The sequence below is a fragment of the Schistocerca gregaria genome, chromosome 7, assembly GCF_023897955.1.
Source record: "Schistocerca gregaria isolate iqSchGreg1 chromosome 7, iqSchGreg1.2, whole genome shotgun sequence".
NCBI classification, from domain to species: Eukaryota; Metazoa; Arthropoda; class Insecta; order Orthoptera; family Acrididae; genus Schistocerca; species Schistocerca gregaria.
Window position 1 is genome coordinate 102830599 of NC_064926.1, and position 24256 is coordinate 102854854.

The following is a 24256-nucleotide window of genomic DNA, read 5'->3' on the forward strand; positions in this document are numbered from 1 at the left end:
ATGATTTTTTTCGTTCGAAAATCGAGGTCATTGTCTTCATCAAAAACACTGACTACTGTCAGTCTGAATCGGCGTCAACAGAAGTCCACTCCAAAAAGCACGCCAGAAATTCATTTTCCTTTATTCTGCGACAGTACATCATCTGAAACTGAAAGTACAACAATGTGTCACAGCTACTCATGTTTCCCTAAGAGCTGCATTTGTGACTTTTCAGAGATATCACTAAACCAGCCCAAAGATGTGAAAAATCTTGCATGAGCAACGCCTATTAAACGGAGGGGGTCAGACAGCAGATCAGTCCCAGTCATTCCACCAGGAAGGAGGTACACGGCTCGTGTTGTCCGTCAACTGTTCGTAGACGGCCAATATCGCGATTCGAGAGCGTCCGCATTTTTACTTTGGGCCAGGAAGGGCTCTCGACAAAGGAAGTGTCCAGTCATCTCGGAGTGAACGAAAGCGATGTTGTTCGGACATGGTGGAGACTAGAGAGAGAAGGACTGTCGATGACATGCCTCGCTCAGGGCGCCCACGGGTTTCTACTGCAGTGGATGGCCGCTACCTACTGATTATTGCTCGGAGGAACCCTGACAGCAACGCCACCGTGTTGAATAATTCTTTTTGTTCAGCCACAGGACATCGCGTTACGACTCAAACTGTGCGCAATAGGTTGCATGATGCGCAACTTTACTTCCGACGTCCATGGCTAAGTCCATCTTGTGAACCACGACACCATACAGCCCGGTGCAGATGGGCCCAACAACATGCCTAATGGACCGCTCAGGATTGGCGTCATGTTTTCTTCACTGATGAGTGTCGCATATTTCTTCAACTAGACAAACGTCGGAGACGTGTTTGGGAGCAACCCGGTCAGGCTGAACGCCTTAGACACACCGTTCAGCGAGTGCAGGATGGCGGAAGTTCCCTGTTGTATTGAGGTGGAACTATGGGAGGCCGACGTACGACACAGGTGGTCGTGGGAGGCGCCGTAACGGCTGTACGATACATGAATGCCATCCTCCGACCGATAGCGCAACCATATCGGCAGCATATTGGCGAGATATTCGTCTGCATGGACGACAAATTCGCGCTCCCATCGTGCACATCTTGTGAATGACTTCCTTCAGAATCACGAAATGGCTCGACTAGAGTGGCCAGCATGTTCTCCAGACATGAACCCTATCAAACGTGCCTGGGATAGATTGAAAAGGGCTCTTTATGGACGAATTAACCTACCAACCACTCTGAGGGATATACGCCGAATCGCTGTTGAGAAGTGAAACAACCTGGACCAACAGTGCCTTGATGAACTTGTGGATAGTATGCCACGACGAATACAAGCATGCATCAATGCAAAGAGGACGTGCTACTGGGTTTAGAAGTGCCGGTGCGTACAGCAGTCTGGACCACCACCTCTGAAGGTCTCGATGTATGGTGGTTCAACATGGAATGTGTGGTTTGTATGAGCAGTAAAAAGGGCGGAATTTATGTTTGTGTTGATCTCTATTCCAATTTTCTATACAGGTACCGGGACTCTCGGAACAGAGGTGATGCAAAACTACTGTTGATGTGTGTATTATCCGAATACAAAGAGTATAAAGCTGAATAGAAAAATTTTCTGTACCTAATCCATGCGCAAAACATTCTGTATAAAGACAGATTGAATCATAATTAGAAACCAAATAGAGTTGTGCCTGCACACAAAAACGGCTCCTACGTTTGCTCATCTACCTCCGAAACGTGAAGTTCTTGAAGCTGCGACAGCTACAGGGCAGCATCTACTGGAGACGTGAAAGATGACAGCAGATGTAGCTGCTGCTTCTATGCCACGAAATGAGAAAATCTTACGTGGCTTCGAACAGAACCACATCGTCTGAAACGGTTAAGCAGGAGTAATCCTGCCATCTTAATACAGTCACTGTGTCCTCCTTTGCTAGTTGCCACATAACGTTCTGTATCGAATCCAGTTTATGTTCAAAGAATCTAGATTCTTTTTGCGAAGTTTTTGCCCGGCTGTCACCTATTAAGATGCGTTCTTGTGACGTCGAAGTCCCCCCATGCTCACATTCTAACCAACCTCTTGCTATTAGCACTGTGCGGAAAAATTCCACTTGTGATAATGGTTAGCAAAACTGACAAGTTGCCAGAGTGATCTGAATTGCGTACCATGAGAATTTAATGTAAGAGAGAGAATTCATTAATTTTTTAAGTTAATGTTAGAAGAAATTGTTTTTCTTTTCTTACCTTCTGTTCGATGTCCATTTATTACTCTATTTCGCTGTTGTAGACATAGAACGTACTGCTTGTGAAACACATTTTTGGTATTCCACTTTTGTTTATATACATATTTCCTTGTTTTTTCACTTTTTACTATAATTTTCGCTGATAATCACAAAGAGCTCAGCACAACACGTCATTATGCTCCTCAGACAACTACTTACAAAACGTGTCTCTCTGTAACTAACGTCTTCCGCCAAGGAGCTGAAAACATCAAAAGATATTAATTAAATGTCTTAAGTATCCACAATATTGTAAAAAAAAACTCATACCTACTTCGTTTGTAACTTACTTTTATTTCAAACAATGGAAAATCCAGGATGGAATGTAACAATATTATGCGAATAAAATTGTTACTAGCCATATAGCGCAGATGCTGAGTCGCAGATAGGCACAACAATAGACACACTTACACACACACACACACACACACACACACACACACACACACACACACACACACACACACACACACACACACACGCAAACGCAAACGCAAACGCAACTCACACACACGACTACAGTCTCCGTGTAGTTTCAGTTGCCTGAGACTGCAGCCGTGTGTGAGATTTGCGTTTGAAATAGTGTGTGTCTGTGCGTATGTGTGTCTATTGTTGACGAAGTCCATTGTCAGAAAGATTTAATTGTGAAAGTCTTTTTGTTGTGAAACGCCCGCTAAACCAGCTGGGCAGAATAGGTAATAGGATTGTGGAAAGGGCCAAGGGTTGAAGTCAGTTTCTGCTTCTAATGGCCATTTATTATAATTTAGCAACTCTTTCACGGTTGAAGGCCGCCAACAAGAAATCTCGACAAGATAAAAATCCAGTTAAGGTAGCAATAGAGTAATTTAATGAAACAACATATGCAAGGTGCAATACCAATGGCTGAAGGCCCCAATCAAATTTCAAAATTTCAAAAAATTTTATTATAATATTTAAAGGCAGAAGGCCACAGTGTTTAAGCTTGAAAGATAAATTTAAAAATTAAAAATTTGTAAAATTTTAAGAAACAAACAATAACCATAAGCCTAAAATTTAAAATAGCTGACAACAGATAATTAAACATCGGTGGCACTCAGAAGGCCTCCAGGGAGGTCGGTCTGCCCTCGTTCACTTAGGTGAGGCAGCTGGTGAACCCAACAACAATTGATCCGTCGGAACCCAACCAGGGGACAGCCACGGACCGACCGACACAACAACTTGCTTCCCGTCAATCAGTACATGAGAACCCCAACCGGCAATGCTACAAACGTGATAATCCACAATGGAGTACGTTTAAGCTGTCAAAATTACACACCGTGTTGGGCAGCGACAACACGTGAGGAAAGGACACTGCCTGCAATTACGTTAGTGGCCAGGGCACGTAACCGGAACACTAATGGCCACTAGGCATAAAATTCCGCTATTACTCTTGAATTTGAAACACGGTAATAGCTAACTTCGCTCAAGAGAACACTGACTAAATTAATGTCAGTGGCCATGGCAGGTAACCGGAACACCAACTACGCACACAACCTGACAAACACTTGCACGAAGACATGAACGATACCCAACAGCACACGGGAGTCGATGCACACACACGCACACAACCGACTCATGAAAGATCGGCGGGCCAAAACACACCGACCGACGATCCACCAAGACCGTCGCCCGGCTCAAGTGGTGGGTGGCGGCATTGGTCGGGCGAGCCACGTCGGCGCAGACCTCACTGCTGCTCCAACCCGACTGCACTAGTGCCGCATTGCAACTTCCCGACTGGGCTCCAGACGCGTTCCAACAGACTGGCAGACCCGAACTTGCGACGAACTCCTGAGCCGAACTCGCTATCCAAAGTCCGGAAATACGGAAGCGTACGATGCTGCCTGTCTACTTTGACCCATGACGTCACAAATATGGTGGAAACGACCATAAACCACGATTCCAATATGGCGCATATAAAGTCGTTACGTACACATTATGAGGACGAAAATACATCGAAAAACAAACACACACACGTCCCACAAAAAGCCTAAGGACAAGCGCGAGAAATAAGGTTTTTTGGATGGGGACAAACTAAATGTAAACAAATTTAGACACCCACACCCATACAAAACCACGCAAAACGACGAAAAAACCTGACATCACAAAACTCCAGAAATACCACTAAACACAATATCATCTGGAATCGGACCCTTCCCTTGACCTATATAGCTCAAAAACATTTCCCGATACCAATACCAACATTCACAGCCAAACATTGGGATCGAACACTTCCCTTGACCTGTTATCCTTACGACATCTCCGCATACAGCCGTCCCTGGTCCGAGACGCCGGAACTTTAAGTAAGCCTCATTTCTTCACGACATACTGAACACTTCACGATTTCATCCAAAAATCCGAATAGTTGAAGAAATTTTATTAGAGACAACGCACTGTCCCCCATCATAGCCGACAACCGAAAACTGTTGACCCTGTCAGTCATATCCTTACTTACCAAAGACATAAAAAAAGCAGTTTACCAAAATTCACACACGACGCCACACTCGCAAACTAAACTTAAAACCACGTAACACAGCAGCAGAGAGCGCAGCCGATCGTATCAAAACGACACCTACAAACACGCCACTCTCTCAAACTAACTTCCGCGCCGTCGTGACGTCACACACCACAACAGCCTTGCGTCACGGGTCAAAGCCGACGGGTGGGATCGGACGCTTCGGTCGACCACGAACCCCTTACGGCAGGCAACGACGAGGAAGTAACAGCGGTGAAGGAAAGATACTACGAGAGGGGATATATCAACACGCGCTGCTAGCGCCGCTCACGGTCAGGCAAAGCAGCAGCTCAGTGACAGTAGTAATTTAAAATAACGTAGTGAGGCGGAAGTACGTTGAAAAAAAGGGATGTAAAATAGATGATGGCGGGAATACGAGCCACGCACGGCTCAGTGAGTAGCAACTTTCCTTCTCATAATAACATTACTTTTATTTCAGTAGTTAAAGCCAGTATTAACACTGCTAATAATAATAACAACAATCAATGTTTCTTATTAGTCGATTGCACAAAATATGTATGAAACAATTTTGAAATAACGTTACGAGGTTTGTCAGGAAAATACGTATAAAAGTTGAATAATAACTTTATTTTACAATTATTCAGGTATTACAATATGGTATCCTTCAAAGTACTCGCCCTGATTCTGCCTACGCCATTTCCACTGTTGATAACATTGCTGAAAGTCTTCAGTTGTGATGTTGTTCAGTTGCCATGTCGTTTCCGCCTTGATGGCTTCCACATCTCCCAAGAGCCGACCCCGAAGCACCGTTTTGCATTTCGGGAACATGAAGGAAGTCACACGGGGCTAAATCGGGCGAATAAGGTGGGTGGCCTGTCACGGTGATTGAGCTTCGGGCAAAAACTGTCGCCAACTCCGGTCGAACTCGGGCCACACGAGCTCTGAGACATGTCAGAACTTCAACGTAAAAATTTCCGTTCACTCTCTGAGCGGGAGGGACAAATTCCTTGTAAACAATGCCCCTAGAATCAAAGACAACAATCAACATTGTCTTCACATTGGACCTTGATTTTCGCGACGTTTCTGTTCTCGGTTCTTCTGCTAGTTTCCATTCCTTGCTTTGAGATTTGAGCTCCACATCGAATTCGTAAAACCAGGACTCGTCTCCAGTGATGACGGTTGAGAAAGTCCCCTCGTTCCTCTGCTTCCAAGCAATCCTCACAGCACTCAACCCTCTTTGCTTTCTGTTCTGGCGTCAAGAGCTTCGGTACGATTTTCGCACACAATTTCTTCATTTCAAGTTTTTGCGTCAGGATTTCGTGAACGATTGTTTTGGGGATTGACAGCTCGTGAGCAATAATTCTGACTGTCAATCTACGGTCTTTAGGAACACAAGCCCGAATTCGTTCAACATTTACATTGGAACTCGATGTCGACGGGCGTCCTGGGCGAGGGTCGTCGTTCACTTCTTCTCGGCCATCCCGGAACCTTTTTAACCACTTGTTTACGGTTGGTTCCTTCAGAGAATTGTCTCCGTAAACCTGTTTCAGACACTCAAAAGTCTCAAGGCCATTCTTGCCTAGCTTTGCAAGAAACGTGATGTTGGCGCGCTGTTCCTCAATCAGAGAGAGCTCTATGCCGACGCCAGGTGAAAAAGGGTAACTGTCAACAAGCTGCCGCACGGTCCCACCTTCACGCAGAGTACTCTGACTGCCACTGAGCGTTTATGGGATCGATTACAGCAGCAGTCCCACCAGGCGGTGACTGCAACTTGTATCATAAAGACATTATTCAACTTTTATACGTATTTTCCGGACAAACCTCTAAGTGAAGGAAATGTTACATAGGTAAATGTTATGTCAGTAACATCCTCAAAAAAATGGATGAGAAATGTTATTGGATCGCGATATAAATGAAATGAGTGTACCGTGTTCTTTTCTAAACACCGAGAGTGTATCAGTAACTGGCTCCACTGCAACATGGACAGCTGTACTCAGGAACACGATACGGCGTGAAGTGAGAACAGCGTGGCAGCCTCGCGCGGCCGTGTGTCCAGCAGGGTCCCCTTGCGGTCGCGAACGCTTCTTGCGGAGGGCGGCAGTGTCCGGCCGGCCATTTCTCGCGGCGTCAGCGCCAGAGGCCGGCGGCTAATGAGCGCCATCAGCGAAGCACCGGCGGCAAGAAGCCGGCAGCGCCGCCACCCTGCTCCCCCCTCCTCCTCCTGCGCAGCACATTTTTCCGGCCATCGCTCTGCGTCGGCACCGGCAGTCGGCCGCCTGCCCTGCCCTCTCTCGTGCTCTCCTCTGGCACAGCTCTCCCTCTGGGTCCCCTCCCCTCAGATCGTGTCCAGACACACCCACCGAGGCGTCTCTGTCCGCACCAGGAACTGCCAACACCACAGGCCATTTTGCAGCAGCCACCAGCGACCTACTGTGTTTGTGAACAGCTGACGCCATATCTTTACGTCACTTACGCTCTTCGCTTTCTCAAGTGTTGCCCAGCCACACACACACACACACACACACACACACACACATATATATATATATATATATATATATATATATATATATATATATATATATTACGTGCAGTGCATACGCTTCTTAACTGTAAGCAGGCTGTTTAGATTTTTATATTGGTAATGCCACATAGCGTTCTGAAAATCACTGGCTGTGCTGTGTGCAGTCTGTGGCTAGTTTGCATTTTGTCTGCCATTGTAGTGTTGGGCTGTTGGCTGTTAACAGAGCGTAGCTTTGCGCAGTTGGAGGTAAGCCGCCAGCAGTGGTGGATGTGGGGAGAGACATGGCAGAGTTTTGAGAGCGGACGATCTGGAAATTTGTAAGACTGGATGTCATGAACTGAAATATATATTATGACTTTTGAACACTTTTAAGGTAAATACATTGTTTGTTCTCTACCAAAATCTTTCATTTGCTAACTATGCCTATCAGTAGTTAGTGCCTTCAGTAGTTCGAATCTTTTATTTAGCTGGCAGTAGTGGCGCTCGCTGTATTGCAGTAGTTCGAGTAACGAAGATTTTTGTGGGGTAAGTGATTTGTGAAACGTATAGGTTAATGTTAGTCAGGGCCATTCTTTTGTGGGATTTTTGAAATTCAGATTGCGTTGCGCTAAAAATGTTGTGTGTCAGTTTAAGCACAGTCATGTATAATTTTTCTAAGGGGACGTTACACTCAATACACTATTTCCATCATCTTTAAACACACTGAAGAGCCAAATAAACTGGTATGCCTGCCTAATATCGTGTAGGGGCTGCCCAACCACGCAGAAGTGCCGAAACACGACGTGGCATGGATTCAACTAAAATACCCGAGTGTCAGTGATTGAAAAATTTATTTATGAAGGATTAATAGCACATCTACTTTGATTGATACAAATATACTCTGAATCACCGAAGAAGGCCGTGCGGGACTAGCCGAGCGGTCTGGGGCGCTGCAGTCATGGACTGTACGGATGGTCTCGGCAGAGGTTCGAGTGCTCCCTCGGGCATGGGTGTGTGTGTCTGTCCTTACGATAATTTAGGTTAAGTAGTGTGTAAGTTTAGGGACTGATGACCCCAAGTCCCATAAGATTTCACACACATTTGAACCAAAGAAGCTGCTACACCTGCGAGCGCGCAAAAGTGTCGCAGCACGACGTGCCATGCACCCGTCTAATGTCTGAAGTAGTGCTGCAGGGAACTGACACCATGAATCCTGCAGCGCTGTCCACAAATCCGTAAGAGTACCAGGGGTTGGAGATCTCTTCTGAACAGCACGTTGCAAGGCAACCCAGGTACGCTCAACAACGTTCATGTCTGGGTAGTTTGATGGCCAAAAGAAGTGCTTAAACTCGGAAGAGTATTCCCTCAGCTACTCTGTAGCAATTATGGACGTATGGGGTGCCACACTGACCTGCTAGAATTTCCCAAGTCCGTTGGAATGCACAACGGACCCGAATGAATGCAGGTGATCAGACAGGATGGCTACGTACGTGCCAACTGTCACAGTCGCATCTAGACGTACCAAGGGTGCCATATCACTCCAGCTGCACACGTCCCACACAATTACAGAGTCTCCACTAGCTTGAACAGTGCCCTGCTGAAATGCAGAGTCCATGGATTCATGAGGTTGTCTCCATATCCGTACACGTCCATCCTCTCGATACAGTCTGAAACGAGACTCGTCCGACCAGACAACGTGTTTCCAATCAACACTCAAATGTCGGTGTTGACGGGGCCAGCCGAGGTGTGTCGTCCAGTCATCAAGGGTAAACGAGTGGGCCTTCAATTTCGAAAGCACGTATCGATGATGTTTCGTTGAATGGTTCGAACACTGACTCTTGTTGATGGTCCAGCAATGAAATCTGCAGAAGACATTTGTCACGTTGAACGATTGTCTTCAGTCGTCGTTGGTCCCGTTCTTGAAGGATCTTTTTCCGGCCGCAGCGATGTCGGAGATTTGATGTCTACTGGATTCCTGATATTCACGGTACGCTCGTGAAATGGTCGAACGGGAAGATCCCCATTTCATCACTACCTCGGAGGTGCTGTGTCGCACCGCTCGTGCGGCGACTATAACAGCACGTTGAAACTCATTTCAATCTCGATAACCTTTGTTTGTAGCAGGAGTAACCGATCTAACAACTGCGCCAGACACTTGTGGTCTTACATAGGCGTTCCTGACCTCAGCGCCGATTTCTCCCTGTTTACATATCTCTGTATTTGAATGGGCATGCGTATACCAGTTTCTTTGGCGCTTCAGTGCGTGTACGGTGAATCAAAACTTCACGGGCAAACTGTCAGACTTCGTTCACGAATATCTTCTTAGCAATATGGTATAACCGACCCACAGTCTGTGGCGGCGCCTCACAGAGTTGCTGCACTTCGTTTGTGCGGTATCGGCCACACTTAAAAACACCCGCGCCTCCAGGTACGCCGCCGCGTTTCCTATAGCCGCCGCCTCGGCAGGAGGGTGCTGCCACGAACGAGTACGCCGCTGCCACAGAGATGCAAGCACCCCTCCCCCCCCCCCCCCCTCTCTGGAGCTATTTAAGAGCGAACATTGTTGCACTGTGCCCCTTATAGGTGCTTGCCAGTTGAATGACGTTTACAGACTTTCGTAGTGGCCAGGGCTCGGCATCACCATTGTACTGAAGAGTGAGAGATTTATAATGTTCTGTATCTTGTATACGGGGTGTTTCCGTAAGAGGTTGCAAAAGTTCTACAGGACATAGACGATGCTCCACAGAACAATATGAGGTAATGAACCTGGAGTTGGAGAAGCCATCTTGATGAGTAATAGGAATAAAATCACATTATTGTGTACTTTTTATTCACGTTAGTTACTGTTAACTGCAAATACAATCAGTGACACAATGAGCGTACCGTTTGTACTGTATCTTACAAAATGTGCTGAAACTGACTATCAACCTCAATGCGAGCATGACATCGGAGAACAAGATTCTGACGTGCCCTGACAAATATCCCCGATGCGTTCCGAATCACATCTGAGGCAATTACGATTCTGGCAACTAATTATATCTCCTTATCCACTGCGGTCTCATACACAAGTGACTTTAGATATACCCATAGCAAATTATCAAGGCGATTCAGGGAAGCTGACCTCGCAGACCATGGAATAGAACCTCCCCCTTTTAATCCAGCGACCAGGGGATACAGCTTTGATATGCTTGCGGACATTCCCACTGAAGCGAGGCGGTGCAGCCTCATGTTGTATCCACATCCTCACACGAACAACCAAGTGTGCGTTATTAAACAACTCAGCTAGAACTCTTCGCCTGAATCAGACGGCCAGGTAGAAGATATGGCCCAGTGACACTGTCGCCTGCAGTGCCGGCCCAGATCTTCACAGCAAAACATACTCCATGGCGTGACCCTAGAACGGCGTGAAGGTTTTCCTCATCGCTCACATGGCTATTCCTGCTGTTCGAAATGCCATCACTATCAAATGAAGCCCCGTTAGTAAACAGAACGATCTGGAGGAAGTCTGGTCATCAATCCATTATTGGCGCAACCACTGACACAATGCTATCCTAGATGCAAAGTCAGCCATAAGCATTACATCGACGTTTTGGCTGATATGGGTGTAATTGTTGTTCGTAGTAGCGTCATGACTTCCTAGTAATCAGGCTTCCTCCATGTTTCCATCCAGGAAATAAAGAATGCACATGTAAGTAAACAGCACAGTAGATGTAAACGCATATGCATGTTAGTTGTAAATAATCTAGAAAACAGTAATACTACACAAAGAGACAGACAAGTTTACTTCCGTATCTCCTTAAGGCAGATTTTTCGACCCCAGGTTCCCTGCCTGAAATTGCTCAGTGGAACATTCTCTGTGCCCTGTTACATTTTGGCACACTGTTACCGAAACACCCTGCATATTCCAACATTCAAATCTACTGATAGCAACTGACGCTGCAAACACGGAAACAAAGTTATGTATTGTTTTTACTATTTGATAGTAGATGCCACTGCCTAAATTTTAATAACTAATCAGTATAGGCGGCCGAAGACTTCCGGCATAAGAAGTCAGCCTCATTCTGCCAACGGCCTTGTCAAAGAGGGCCGAGGAGCGGTTAGAGGTTCAGGGCACTCTCTTGTCCTAGGGGTGGGAAATTGCCCCTAAAGGCGGAAGAATCAGCAATGATCAACGGCATGAGGATGCAGAAGGCAATGGAAACCACTGCATTAAAGATACGTAACGTGTATCCACAGGACATGTGGCCTGTAGCTGAAGAAGTGTCATGATGATCTCTCCATTGGCAAAAGATTCCGGAATAGTCCCCAATTCGGATATCCGGGAGGGGACTGCCAAGGGGGAGGTCACCATGGGAAACAGAATAATCAACGAAAGGATAATGTTCTACGAGTCGGGGCGTGGAATGTCAGAAGCTTGAACGTGGTAGAGAAATTAGAAAATCTGAAAAGGGAAATGCAAAGGCTCAATCTAGATATAGTAGCGGTCAGTGAAGTGAAGTGAAGTGGAAGGAAGACAAGGATTTCTGGTCAGATGAGTATCGGGTAATATCAGCAGCAGCAGAAAATGGTATAACAGGTGTAGGATTCGTTATGAATACGAAGGTAGGGCAGAGGGTGTGTTACTGTGAACAGTTCAGTGACCGGGTTGTTCTAATCAGACAACGATAGTTCAGGTATACATGCAGACGTCGCAAGCTGAAGATGAACAGATAGAGAAAGTGTATGAGGATATTGAAAGGGTAATGCAGTATGTAAAGGGGGATGAAAATCTAATAGTCATGGGCGACTGGAATGCAGTTGTAGGGGAAGGAGTAGAAGAAAAGGTTACAGAAGAATGTGGGCTTGGGACAAGGAATGAAAGAGGAGAAAGACTAATTGAGTTCTGTAACAAGTTTCAGCTAGTAATAGCGAATACCCTGTTCAAGAATCACAAGAGAAGGAGATATACTTGGAAAAGGCCGGGAGATACGGGAAGATTTCAATTAGATTACATCATTGTCAGACAGATTCCGAAATCACATACTGGATTGTAAGGCGTACCCAGGAGCAGATATAGACTCAGATCACAATATAGTAGTGATGAAGAGTAGGCTGAAGTTCAAGACATTAGTCAGGAAGAATCAATACGCTAAGAAGTGGGATACGGAAGTTCTAAGGAATGACGAGATTCGTTTGAAGTTCTCTAACGCTATAGATACAGCAATAAGGAATAGCGCAGTAGGCAACACAGTTGAAGAGGAATGGACGTCTCTGAAAAGGGCCATCACAGAAGTTGGGAAGGAAAACATAGGTACAAAGAAGGTAGCTGCGAAGAAACCATGGGTAACACAGGAAATACTTCAGTTGATTGATTGAAAGGAGGAAGTACAAACATGTTCCGGGAAAATCAGGAATACAGAAATACAAGTCGCTGAGGAATGAAATAAATAGGAAGTGCAGGGATGCTAAGACGAAATGGCTGCAGGGAAAATGTGAAGACATCGAAAAAGATATGATTGTCGGAAGGACAGACTCAGCATACAGGAAAGTCAAAACAACCTTTGGTGACATTAAAAGCAACGGTGGTAACATCAAGAGTGCAACGGGAATTCCACTGTTAAACGCAGAGGAGAGAGCAGATAGGTGGAAAGAATACATTGAAAGCATGTATGAGGGTGAAGATTTGTCTGATGTGATAGAAGAAGAATCAGGAGTCGATTTAGAAGAGATAGGGGATCCAGTATTAGAATCGGAATTTAAAAGAGCTTTGGAGGACTTACGGTCAAATAAGGCAGAAGGGATAGATAACATTCCATCAGAATTTCTAAAATCATTAGGGGAAGTGGCAACAAAACGACAATTTACGTTGGTGTGTAGAATATATGAGTCTTGCGACATACCATCTGACTTTCGGAAAAGCATCATCCACACAATTCCGAAGACGGCAAGAGCTGACAAGTGCGAGAGTTATCGCACAATCAGCTTAACAGCTCATGCATCGAAGCTGCTTACAAGAATAATATACAGAAGAATGGAAAAGAAAATTGAGAATGTGCTAGGTGCCGATCAGTTTGGCTTCAGGAAAAGTAAAGGCACGAGAGAGCCAATTCTGACGTTACGGCTAATAATGGAAGCAAGGCTCAAGAAAAATCAAGACACGTTCATAGGATTTGTCGACCTGGAAAAAGCGTTCGACAATATAAAATGGAGCAAGCTCTTCAAGATTCTGAAAAAAGTAGGGGTAAGTTATAGGGAGAGACGGGTCATATACAATATGTACAATAACCAAGAGGGAATAATAAGAGTGGACGATCAAGAACGAAGTGCTCGTATTAAGAAGGGAGTAAGACAAGGCTGTAGCCTTTCGCCCCTACTCTTCAATCTGTACATCGAGGAAGCAATGATGGAAATAAAAGAAAGGTTCAGGAGTGGAATTAAAATACAAGGTGAAAGGATATCAATGATACGATTCGCTGATGACATTGCTGTCTTGAGGGAAAGTGAAGAAGAATTAAATGATCTGCTGAACGGAATGAACAGTCTAATGAGTACACAGTATGGTTTGAGAGTAAATCGGAGAAAGACGAAGGTAATGAGAAGTAGTAGAAATGAGAACAGCGAGAAACTTAACATCACGATTGATGGTCACGAAGTCAATGAAGTTAAGGAATTCTGCTACCTAGGCAGTAAAATAACCAATGACGGACGGAGCAAGGAGGACATCAAAAGCAGACTCGCTATGGCAAAAAAGGCAATTCTGGCCTAGAGAAGTCTACTAATATCAAATACCGGCCTTAATTTCTGAGGATGTACGTCTGGAGTACAGCATTGTATGGTAGTGAAACACGGACTGTGGGAAAACCGGAACTGAAGAGAATCGAAGCATTTGAGATGTGGTGCTATAGACGAATGTTGAAAATTAGGTGGACTGATAAGGTAAGGAATGAGGAGGTTCGACGCAGAATCGGAGAGGAAAGGAATATGTGGAAAACACTGATAAGGAGAAGGTATAGGATGATAGGACATTTGCTAAGACATGAGGGAATGACTTCCATGGTACTAGAGGGAGCTGTAGAGGGCAAAAACTGTAGAGGAAGACAGAGATTGCAATAAGTCAAGCAAATAATTGAGGACGTAGGTTGCAAGTGCTACTCTGAGATGAAGAGGTTAGCACAGGAAAGGAATTCGTGGCGGGCCGCATCAAACCAGTCAGTAGACTGATGACCAAAAAAAAAAAGTAGAATAAAGTAACAAAAATGGTTCAAATGGCTCTGAGCACTATGCGACTTAACTTCTGAGGTCATCAATCGCTTAGAACTTAGAACTAATTAAACTTAACTAACCTAAGGACATCACACACATCAATGCCCGAGGCAGGATTCGAACCTGGTCGCTCGGTTCCTGACTGTAGCGCCTAGAACCGCACGGCCACTCCGGCCGGCTAATAAAGTAACATCTGAATTCTCTGTTCACGAACAGCATCTGCCCCCTCGCTCCGATATCCACTAAAGAACTACAAAGCATGGAAGGCAATTAAAACAGCTTTGTTTCGTGCCGCAATTAGCTTTTTACCTGTTGGGCCATGAAAATAGTGCACAGCGTTGCAAATGTCCGACCACGAAATTGTCGCAGTTCATGTCGCCTGGCCATTATCGGACACTCGTGGTGACGTTACAGTAAACAAATATAATGGTAATGCATCGGTTTGTGAATGATTTCAGAACAGTTGTGCATATGCTGTCCAGTGGTTTAGTGTGTCCTCGTGGAATATAATGATAAAAACTCAAGATAAGCCGAACGAAGCGCCCTCACTGCCAGATGCAATGATACGTGCTCTCCATCTTGTTTGGAAGCAAACTTGTTCACTCACGGCACTTGGAGTAGACAACAGTAACGCACTCTACAGTCTACGCCATGAAGCTTGCATCCAGCACAGCTCGGTTATGCCTCCGGTTTGCGTTTCCGGCGGCTGTAGCTGTAGGGATAGACGTAGTGATGGAGCGTACGTCTCGCGTGTGGGTTCACTGTATGGAGTGAAAGAGCGACTCTATGCTGTTGCACCAGCACAATTGCGCCTGCAAGGAATGCTATCCATCCGTGTCAGAATGATTGATTTTTCTTTGTCAGTCTGACTACCCCTTCGATATCTTCTTCTGTGGAAGCTTTCCGCTCCGTCCTGTTGAATCTGCTTACTGTATTCATCTCCTGGTCTCCCTCTACGATTTTTACCTCACACACTTCCCTCCGATACTAGTAGACTGGTGGTCCCTTGATGTCTCAGCATGTGTCCTTCTAACCGATCCCTTCTTCTCCCCAATTCTATTCAGCCTAATTAAGGGATCTAACATTCCACGCTTCGATTTGTAGAACACCAGTTTTGCTTCTCCTGATGATGACGACGTTCTCAGTAGACCCCGCCGGAGATGCGAGTGGGGACTATTTTACCTCCAGAGTATTTTACTCAAGATGGAATCGCCATCATTCAAACGTACAGTAGAGCTGCATGTCCTCAGAAAAAAGGTACGGCTGTAGATTCCTCCTGCTTTCAGCCCTTCGAAGTTCCAGCGCAGCCAGATCGTTTTGGTTGATGTTACTTGACCAGGTCAGTCAATCATCCAGACTGTTGTCCCTGCAACTACTCGAAAGGCTGTTGCCTCTCTTCAGGAACCAAATGTTTGTCTAGCCTCTCAGCAGTCACTCGTCCATTGTGGTTGCAACTATTTACGGCTACCTGTGTCTCTGAGGCACGCAAACCACACCAGCAACAATATGATTCATTGTTCATGTGGGGGATGGGCTTTATGCATATTTTACAGAATAAGCATTGAAAATCGGTAGAAGAATGCAATGAAGACTAACAGAAATGACAGCGACAGACATCAAAACCGGAAACCAAGAAATAGACAAAGTTAAGGAATTCTGCTACCTTCTAAGCATAACAACGCATGTCGAACGAAGGCAGGGAAGATGTGACAAGCAGATTAGCACAGACAGAGAGGGCGTTCCTGGCCAAGCGAATTGTACTAGAATGAAACAGAGGCCTTAATCAGAGGAAGAAATTTCTGAGAATGTTCGTTTGGAGCAGGGCATTGTACGGTAGTGAATCAATCATGATTCCAGGTCACGAGGAACTGCCCTATAGGTTTTGATGGATCAGTTTGCGAGTAACAAAAATTGCTGTGTCTTTTGATTGCGCTGACTTAAAGCCATAATTTTTTTTACAGCACCAAGGGACCATAGATCTTAGTATGTGATATAAATTTGAACGTAGTTCTTAGTATGTGTCATAAATTTCAACATGATAGCTCTACCTTTTCCGGAGAAAAAATGTATCTTAACATGTGGACAGACAAAAGAGGAAGTGGTCCTTTAGGCTTTTCCAGATTTGCCTTTGACTACTCCTGGTTTGTCAGTTAACGAATGAAGGGACTGATGACCTTCAACTTTAGTCCCTTTCACTACAACCTACCAAAGTGAGCCTATAAGTTTTCCGTCCGTAGCGACTGAGGCACGGAACGCTAAAAACGTCTCTTGCTTACCGTGCAGGACAGGGGTCACCTTTGCAGAAAAACTCGTAGCGAATAATTACATATACTTTTATAGCTGCACTGCCCTGGATCGCGAAGGTTTTGATGATACTTTTGTTGAACTGTTGCTTTTACTGATCGACATTGCGACCAAGTGAATCCATACAATAAGTGACAGAATGAGAACAGATTGTGCGTCACACAGTGCAGTGTCATAGTAGCACAGAAAATACACATTCAGTTATTGACAGCCTCGTAGTAGTTGGCGTGAGCTTATCTGGAAAACTGAAGGGATCGCGCCACGTGGTTCACTGGTCAGAGGATGTGGATAACTGTTGAAGAAAATGCAGTACATTCAGTTATATACACATGTGTTTTGAGGTACCCTCATTCTCCTACACATAATGTACAGATCGGAGTAAGAAATGCCGGCCGGAGTGGGCGAGCGGTTCTAGGCGCCACAGTCTGGAACCGCGCGGCTGCTACGGTCGCAGGTTCGAATCCTGCCTCGGGCATGGATGTGTGTGATGTCCTTAGGTTAGTTAGGTTTGAGTAGTTGTAAGTTCTAGGGAACTGATGACCACAGCAGTCCCATAGTGCTCAGAGCCATTTGAACCCATAAGAAATGGTGTAGATCTACCAGAGGTGGATCTGCACGGATTCCTCGCTTTACACTAGACCGAGGTGACAGGTTATGGATAGCGATCGATATTCACATTTACTGATGGCAGTAGTATCGCGTACACAAGGTGTAAGAGGGTAGTGCAATGGCGGAACCGTCATTTGTACTCAGGTGATTCGTGTGGAGCGTTCCCTACGTGATTATGGCCGCACGACACGAATCTACACGCGGAATGGTAGTTGGACGAATGGGACACTCTGTTTCGGAAATCGTCAGGGAACTCAATATTCCGAGATCCACAGTGTCACGAGTGTGCCAAATTTCAGGCATTACTTCTAACTACTAACAATGCAGTGCCTGACGGCCTTACCTTATCGACCGGGAGCAGCGGCGTGTGCTTAGAGTTGTCAGTGCTAATAGACAAGCAACACTTCGTGGCCGGCCGATGTGGCCGTGCGGTTCTAGGCGCTTCAGTCTGGAACCGCGTGACCGCTACGGTCGCAGGTTCGAATCCTGCCTCGGGCATGGATGTGTGTGATGCCCTTAGGTTAGTTAGGTTTAAGTAGTTCTAAGTTCTAGGGGACTGATGACCACAGAAGTTAAGTCCCATAGTGCTCAGAGCCATTTGAACCATTTTTGAACACTTCGTGGAATAGCCACAGAAATCAATGTGGGACGTACTGCGTGGATATCCGTTAGAACATTGCGGCGAAATTTGCCCTTGGTGGGCTTTGGTGGCAGACGACTGACTAGAGTGCCTTTGCTGACAGCACGACATCGCCTGCAGCGCCTCTTTTGGCCTCGTGACCATATCCGTTTGACCCTAGACGACTGTAAACCGTGGTCTGCTCAGATGGGTCCTGATTTCAGTTAGTAAGAGCTAGTGGTGAGGTTAGAGTGTGACGCAGACGCTACGAAGCCATGGAGAGAAGTTGTCAACGAGGCACTGTGCCAGCCGGGGGTGGCTCCATAAGGCTGTGGGATGTATCTACACGGCATGGTCTGTGTCCCCTGGTCCAACTGAACCGATCGTTGACTGTAAATGTTTATGTTCAGCTACCTGGAGATCATGGACATCATGTTCTCAAACAACAATGTGCCATTTCACTGCTCTTCAGTTGTTCGCGATTAGTTTGAACAACATTCTGGGCATTTCGAGCGAATGATTTTACCGCCCAAATTTCCCGACAGGGATCCCATCGAACATTTATGGGACGCAGTCGACAGGTCAGTTCGTGCTCAAAATCCTGCTACAGAAACACTTTTGCAATTACCTAAGGAGCAAGACTCCATATTTCTGCAGAGGAATTCCAACGACTCGTTCAGCCCATGGCACGTCGAGTTGCTCCACCGTGCCGGGAAAAGGGAGGTCCGACACGGTATTAGGAGGTGCCCCATCACTTTCGTCCCCTGAGTGTACATTGTCACGATCATTCTTCAGCTAGAACACAGGTTACGCCTCGTTCTTCGTTTAAACAAGTTTTAACAATGCACGACCGTATTAACAAAAAAAAATGGTTCAAATGGCTCTGAGCACTATGGGACTCAACTGCTATGGTCATTAGTCCCCTAGAACTTAGAACTACTTACACCTAACCAACCTAAGGACATCACACACATCCATGCCCGAGGCAGGATTCGAACCTGCGACCGTAGCAGTCGCACGGTTCCGGACTGCGCGCCTAGAACCGCGAGACCACCGCGGCCGGCCCGTATTAACATTAAAGAGCAGTGTAATCGCAGTGAAATTGCTAAGTGAAAACCCTGAAGCGTGAAATACTTGCGGACCGCTGGTGCTGTATGATTTCAGGCGGCAACGCGCCACCAATCCAACACTGTACGATTCAGGAAGCAGCAACAAAATGAGTCTGGGGAAGCGCTTGGTCAAAAACTGGAAGCGTAACTTAATCGAAAATTTTACATTTCAGATACATTTTATTAACTAGCATCGGATTTTGTAATGAAGTCTGTGGTATCTGGTAACCACACGTATGCAATTTAATCGCAAATGGCTCTTTCGTGGATCGATGTAATTGAATGTTTTTTTGCTTGTATTATTGTATGTTTTCACTCATGTCAGTTTTCATCATTAAGTACGATACAATTTTTAATGAAAATGTGAAGGTCCTGTAGGCGAATTCTAAATATGTAAATCGAAGGATAAAAGTCAGAATTACTCGTGGAACACATCCAACATTTAATGAAGAAGACTTGTAACATAATGATAAAATAATTGAGGCGCTGAGAACGGTAAGGACCTAAAGCACGTAGCGTGTATTCATGCTTCTGACATGTGCCAAACCAGGCGAGGTGGCGCAGTGGTTAGCACACTGGACTCGCATTCGGGAGGACGACGGTTCAATCCCGTCTCCGGCCATCCTGATTCAGGTTTTCCGTGATTTCCCTAAATCGCTCCAGGCAAATGCCGGGATGATTCCTTTGAAATGGCACGGCCGATTCCCTTCCCCATCCTTCCCTCACCCGATCCTGCGCTCCGTCTGTAATGACCGCGTTGTCGACGGGACGTTAAACACTCATCTCCTCCTCCGACATGTACCAATCTTATGGTGGGTCAGGTTTATCTGTGCTATAGGCCCACTGTGTATATATGAAAATTGACGAAAAGCTGTCTGACTGGTTTCTCTGGTATTCAATTAAATGTAGGCTTGTGGCGATGTGCTTTAGGAAGTTATGGTCCTCAGCGTCTCAACTGCTGCTCGTACTTCCTTGTTTCTTTCTGGTCTACAGCCTGTTTCCTTCAGTTCTCCTCAGTCTTTCTTGTGGTTAACATTGTGTTTGTGCTGTTCATGCTTCCTGTTGTGGTTGGCAGGAGAGCCAACACAGGGTTACTAAAGGAGGTCGAAATGCACGCGTTGTAGCTCACGCAGGGTGGCGTGAGGTCTGGAACATGACAAGGGAATTACAATTGAGAAAAACGGACGTAGCTGGTGGAATACTTAACTTTAATCCATTAATGGAGAACGTCGCTCATTATGGTACATGATTCACAATATCAATAGTACGGATACTGGCGCCTTGCTAGGTCGTAGCAAATAACGTAGCTGAAGGCTATGCTAACTATCGTCTCGGCAAATGAGAGCGTAGAAGTCAGTGAACCATCGCTAGCAAAGTCGGCTGTACAACTGGGCCGAGTGCTAGGAAGTCTCTCTAGACCTGCCGTGTGGCGGCGCTCGGTTTGCAATCACTGATAGTGGCGACACGCGGGTCCGACGTATACAACCGGACCGCGGCCGATTTAAAGGCTACCACCTAGCAAGTGTGGTGTCTGGCGGTGACACCACGCTTCCTCTTACGTACCCACTCATAGATCGATTCCAATTTATATTCTTCTCTACTGCTTTCACTTCTCTCTCCCCTCTCTAGGTCCTTTCCGGACTCCACATTGCCTCTGTTTTCAAAAGTCGAGTTTTTGAAATTTCAGATCTTGTCTCAGCTGTGTATGTCACAACTGCTCTCGCTATCATTTTGTATATTCTTGCCTTCGTATTTTTTCCTAGATGTCTGGTTTTCCAGATCGTATTATTTAAACACGCTGCCACATTGTCTGTTTTTCCTATTTTAACACAAACTATCCCAAAGTAAAAAAGGGGAAGTTGTTGTGTACAACATTTTTTGTTTTGGCGAGGAATATGCTACAGACACTCGTATCTTCCAAAATAAAAACATGCTGTGTTCACAGGATTGCACGCATACCTTCCTGGCTTGACGAACTCTGGAGCACCCTTTTAGAATTCTGGAGTGTCCTGCCGTATTATATCGTAAGTTGTCCATTAAATTTCGGCAGACGAGTGGTTGCTGTTAACTACTGCTCTGCTAGGATTGGTGTGCTATGTATGCCGGGCCCCTACCACTCTGCTCGTGTAACTGCCGCTGTAGCCGCCTGCGTTTGGAGTTCAGTCTACAGCGTGTTACTACTTGAGACAGCGTACGCAACTTAATAGAAGCGATGTTCAGACTGCGTGCTACAGGATTTGCATTGTTAGTGACGTGACTTACCATTAGTCGCCGGTACTGGTACGACAACGTAGGGTTGTAACACAAGCGTCAGTGTGAATTACAGCTGCAGATAGTCAACACAGGTCTGGAGAAGGTGGGCTGGGTTTTCTTTATCAAAACAACAGCGAGAGTGCTGCTGTTCTTCGTGTAAGTATCGACGCAGTAGAGGAATACGGAGAGGTCCTCTTTCCGTAACGGAGTTAAAGCTGATTTTCGAATTGGTGCTGGGAGAGGTTGACGGTAGATTGCGCCAGAAATTGTTGAAGCAGTTAATGTTCCACGGGCGAGAATGTTAGACGCTATGTGCGATTATCAAGCAGTACAGGAGCTGTATCCGACAGTTGAACATAACGTGGTCCGCCGTTGTCTTGTGCAGCAAGGTAGAAATCTGCAGTGATGTTCCAGGCTGTCGTGGATGAAGGCGGTCATCACACTGAGCACAGTTTGTAATCTGGAATGTAAACGTGGTTCACATTTGACAAATTGTTACCTTTCCGTACTGAAATTAAAATTTGTTTCTTTCTGTGATTCCGTTATTTCTCTCTCACGTGTCGTTACAAATGGTCACATAAAGTTTCACTGTCTTACGATCGCTTGTTTTTCATAGGGCCATGTTAAGGAGCGAAAGTTTAATTATAACCACCATGTACTTTGCTCAGCCACGCCTGGTTTGTTACGGTCTGGCATACTTCAGAGTGACCACTGTATTCACGGCTCCTCTCTTGTACCGTAAATACAAATTCTTCAAAGTATGCCTTTCCGCATGGCCAATGGGTTTGGTAGAGTCCTGATATGCGAAGGCCTACACGATGCTTTCATGAACGTAATAGTGACAAAGTAGTAGAGGGCGGGCAAAATGCACATTCATCATTGCTGCACTTTAACTTTCAGCTGATTTTTCTGGAGGTATTGCCGACAAAGTGTGCTACTGTAGATATTGTACGTAACACAGGTGGATGGCAGGGAATTCTACAAGTTAGAAATACGCCGAGAAAAATCAGATCGCACTCGGAAACACTATCTCACGTCAACTCTGCCGCTAAATCAGCCGAATGCGGTCCTGTACAGAGTGACTGGGACTGTTTGTAAGATGGGGTAAACGTAGCACTCAGTACCCGCTCAGTCTGGGGCTCGACGGGATCTGGTGTCAGCCACTGTTCTCGGAAACCGCTGGTCCCGCTAGACGACTCGGCAGCGGAAGCCCCTGCAGGATAGGCCAGCCGCCTCGCCGGTCTCGCCGCTGCGTTTACGGCGGCTGCTCCCTCCTCCGTCCCCCCAGCCTTGGCGACAGAAACCGGCCAGCCGCCGCGACGCATCCGGCCGGCGGCGGCCGACCTACTGCCTCTGCACCTCTGTCCACTGCCCGCAGTCCTCACCAGCTCTACAGAAATTCAATATTACCGCGCCAATGAAGCGTTTCCCGGTACGCAGCCGCGTCGGTGTATTTCTGAAAAACTGCGATTTTGCAGCTATTGCAACTGGCCTTCGTCAGAGTATTACGTGAATTACTGCACAGCGCCACTTCAGCTCTTTGTGTACTAACACCGCGCTCGTTTGCCAGGAACATCTTTGAACTCTATTATGAAGGGACTGAAATTCTTTCGTCGATCAATTGAAGTATTTGCTTCTTCGCAGTTAGCTGAAACAAGTCAGAATTTCAGGGGAAGCGAAACCAAGGCGAAATGCCTGCAGCAAAAATGTCAAGAAATCAACAAAGCCATCCGGGGTGACCAAGCGGTTAAAGGCGCTACAGTCTGGAACCGCGCGTTGGCTACGGTCGCAGGTTCGAATTCTGCCTCTGGCATGGATGTGTGTGATGTCCTTAGATTAGTTAGGTTTAAGTAGTTCTAGGGGACTGATGACCGTGGAAGTTAAGTCCCATAGTGCTCAGAGCCAAATCAAAAACAAGTATTAGTTGTAAGGAGTGATTCATCGTTTACAAAAATCAGAGCAGCTTCTGGTAAAATGAAAAGCAAGGGCTTCAACATTAAGATCGCATTGAGAATTCCACTGTTAAGCGCAGAGAGAGAGAAAAGAGAAGACAGGTGAAAAGACTGCACTGAAGGTTTCTACTAGTGTAAAGACTTGTTTGATAACGTGATTGAGAGAGTAATGGGATCCCATATGAGGGACATAGGGGTGTAGTATTAGTGAGAACTTAACAGATTTTTCGAAGACCTGTGGTCATATAATGCAGAAGGGATGGATCACATTCATTCGAAACTTGTAAAATCATTGGGGGAAGTGCTGGAGAAACGACTGTTCAAGTTGGTAGAATGTGTGATCATGGAGCAATACTATCAGACTCCCGGAAAAATAATACACATACACCCTGAAGCAAGTAAAGACAGAGAAGTGCGATAACTATCGCTCAGTCATCTTAACGCCTCATCCATCTTCCTTGCTGACAAGAATAATATACAGAGAAAACTGAGTGTCAGGATCATTCAGGCTTTCTGAAAGATAAGGGCACTAGAGAGACGTTTCTGAAGTTGCGAATGACGATGGAAGAAAGAATAAGAAAAGACACGTTCGTTGGATCTGTTGATCTGGGAAAACGTTTACAAGGTAAAATGGCGCAAGATGTTCGAAATTCTGAGAAAAAAAAAAGTAAAATGTAGGTAATGACGGGTAGTACACAATATGTACAATGACGAGGAATAAGATTGGGAGACAAAGTGCTCGGATAGAAAATGTGTAATACAAGGATGTCGTCTCACGCCGTACTGTTCATTCCCTACATTGAAGAAGCAATGACGGAAATCAAAGAATGGTTCAAGCTTTGGATTAAAATTCAGCGTGCAAGTTTATCAGTGATATGATTGGTGACACTGCTATCCT

General features: G+C 45.7%; 1 protein-coding gene and 1 non-coding gene across 3 annotated transcripts in view; both read left to right on the forward strand.

Annotated features, from left to right (window-relative positions):
- LOC126281633 (LIM domain only protein 3-like) overlaps positions 1-24256 on the forward strand; it is a 1631617-nt gene that overhangs the window by 1106026 nt on the left and 501335 nt on the right. The window lies entirely within an intron of this gene.
- Trnaa-cgc (transfer RNA alanine (anticodon CGC)) lies at positions 19703-19775 on the forward strand. The gene has a single exon. It is a non-coding gene; the product is annotated as a tRNA-Ala (tRNA).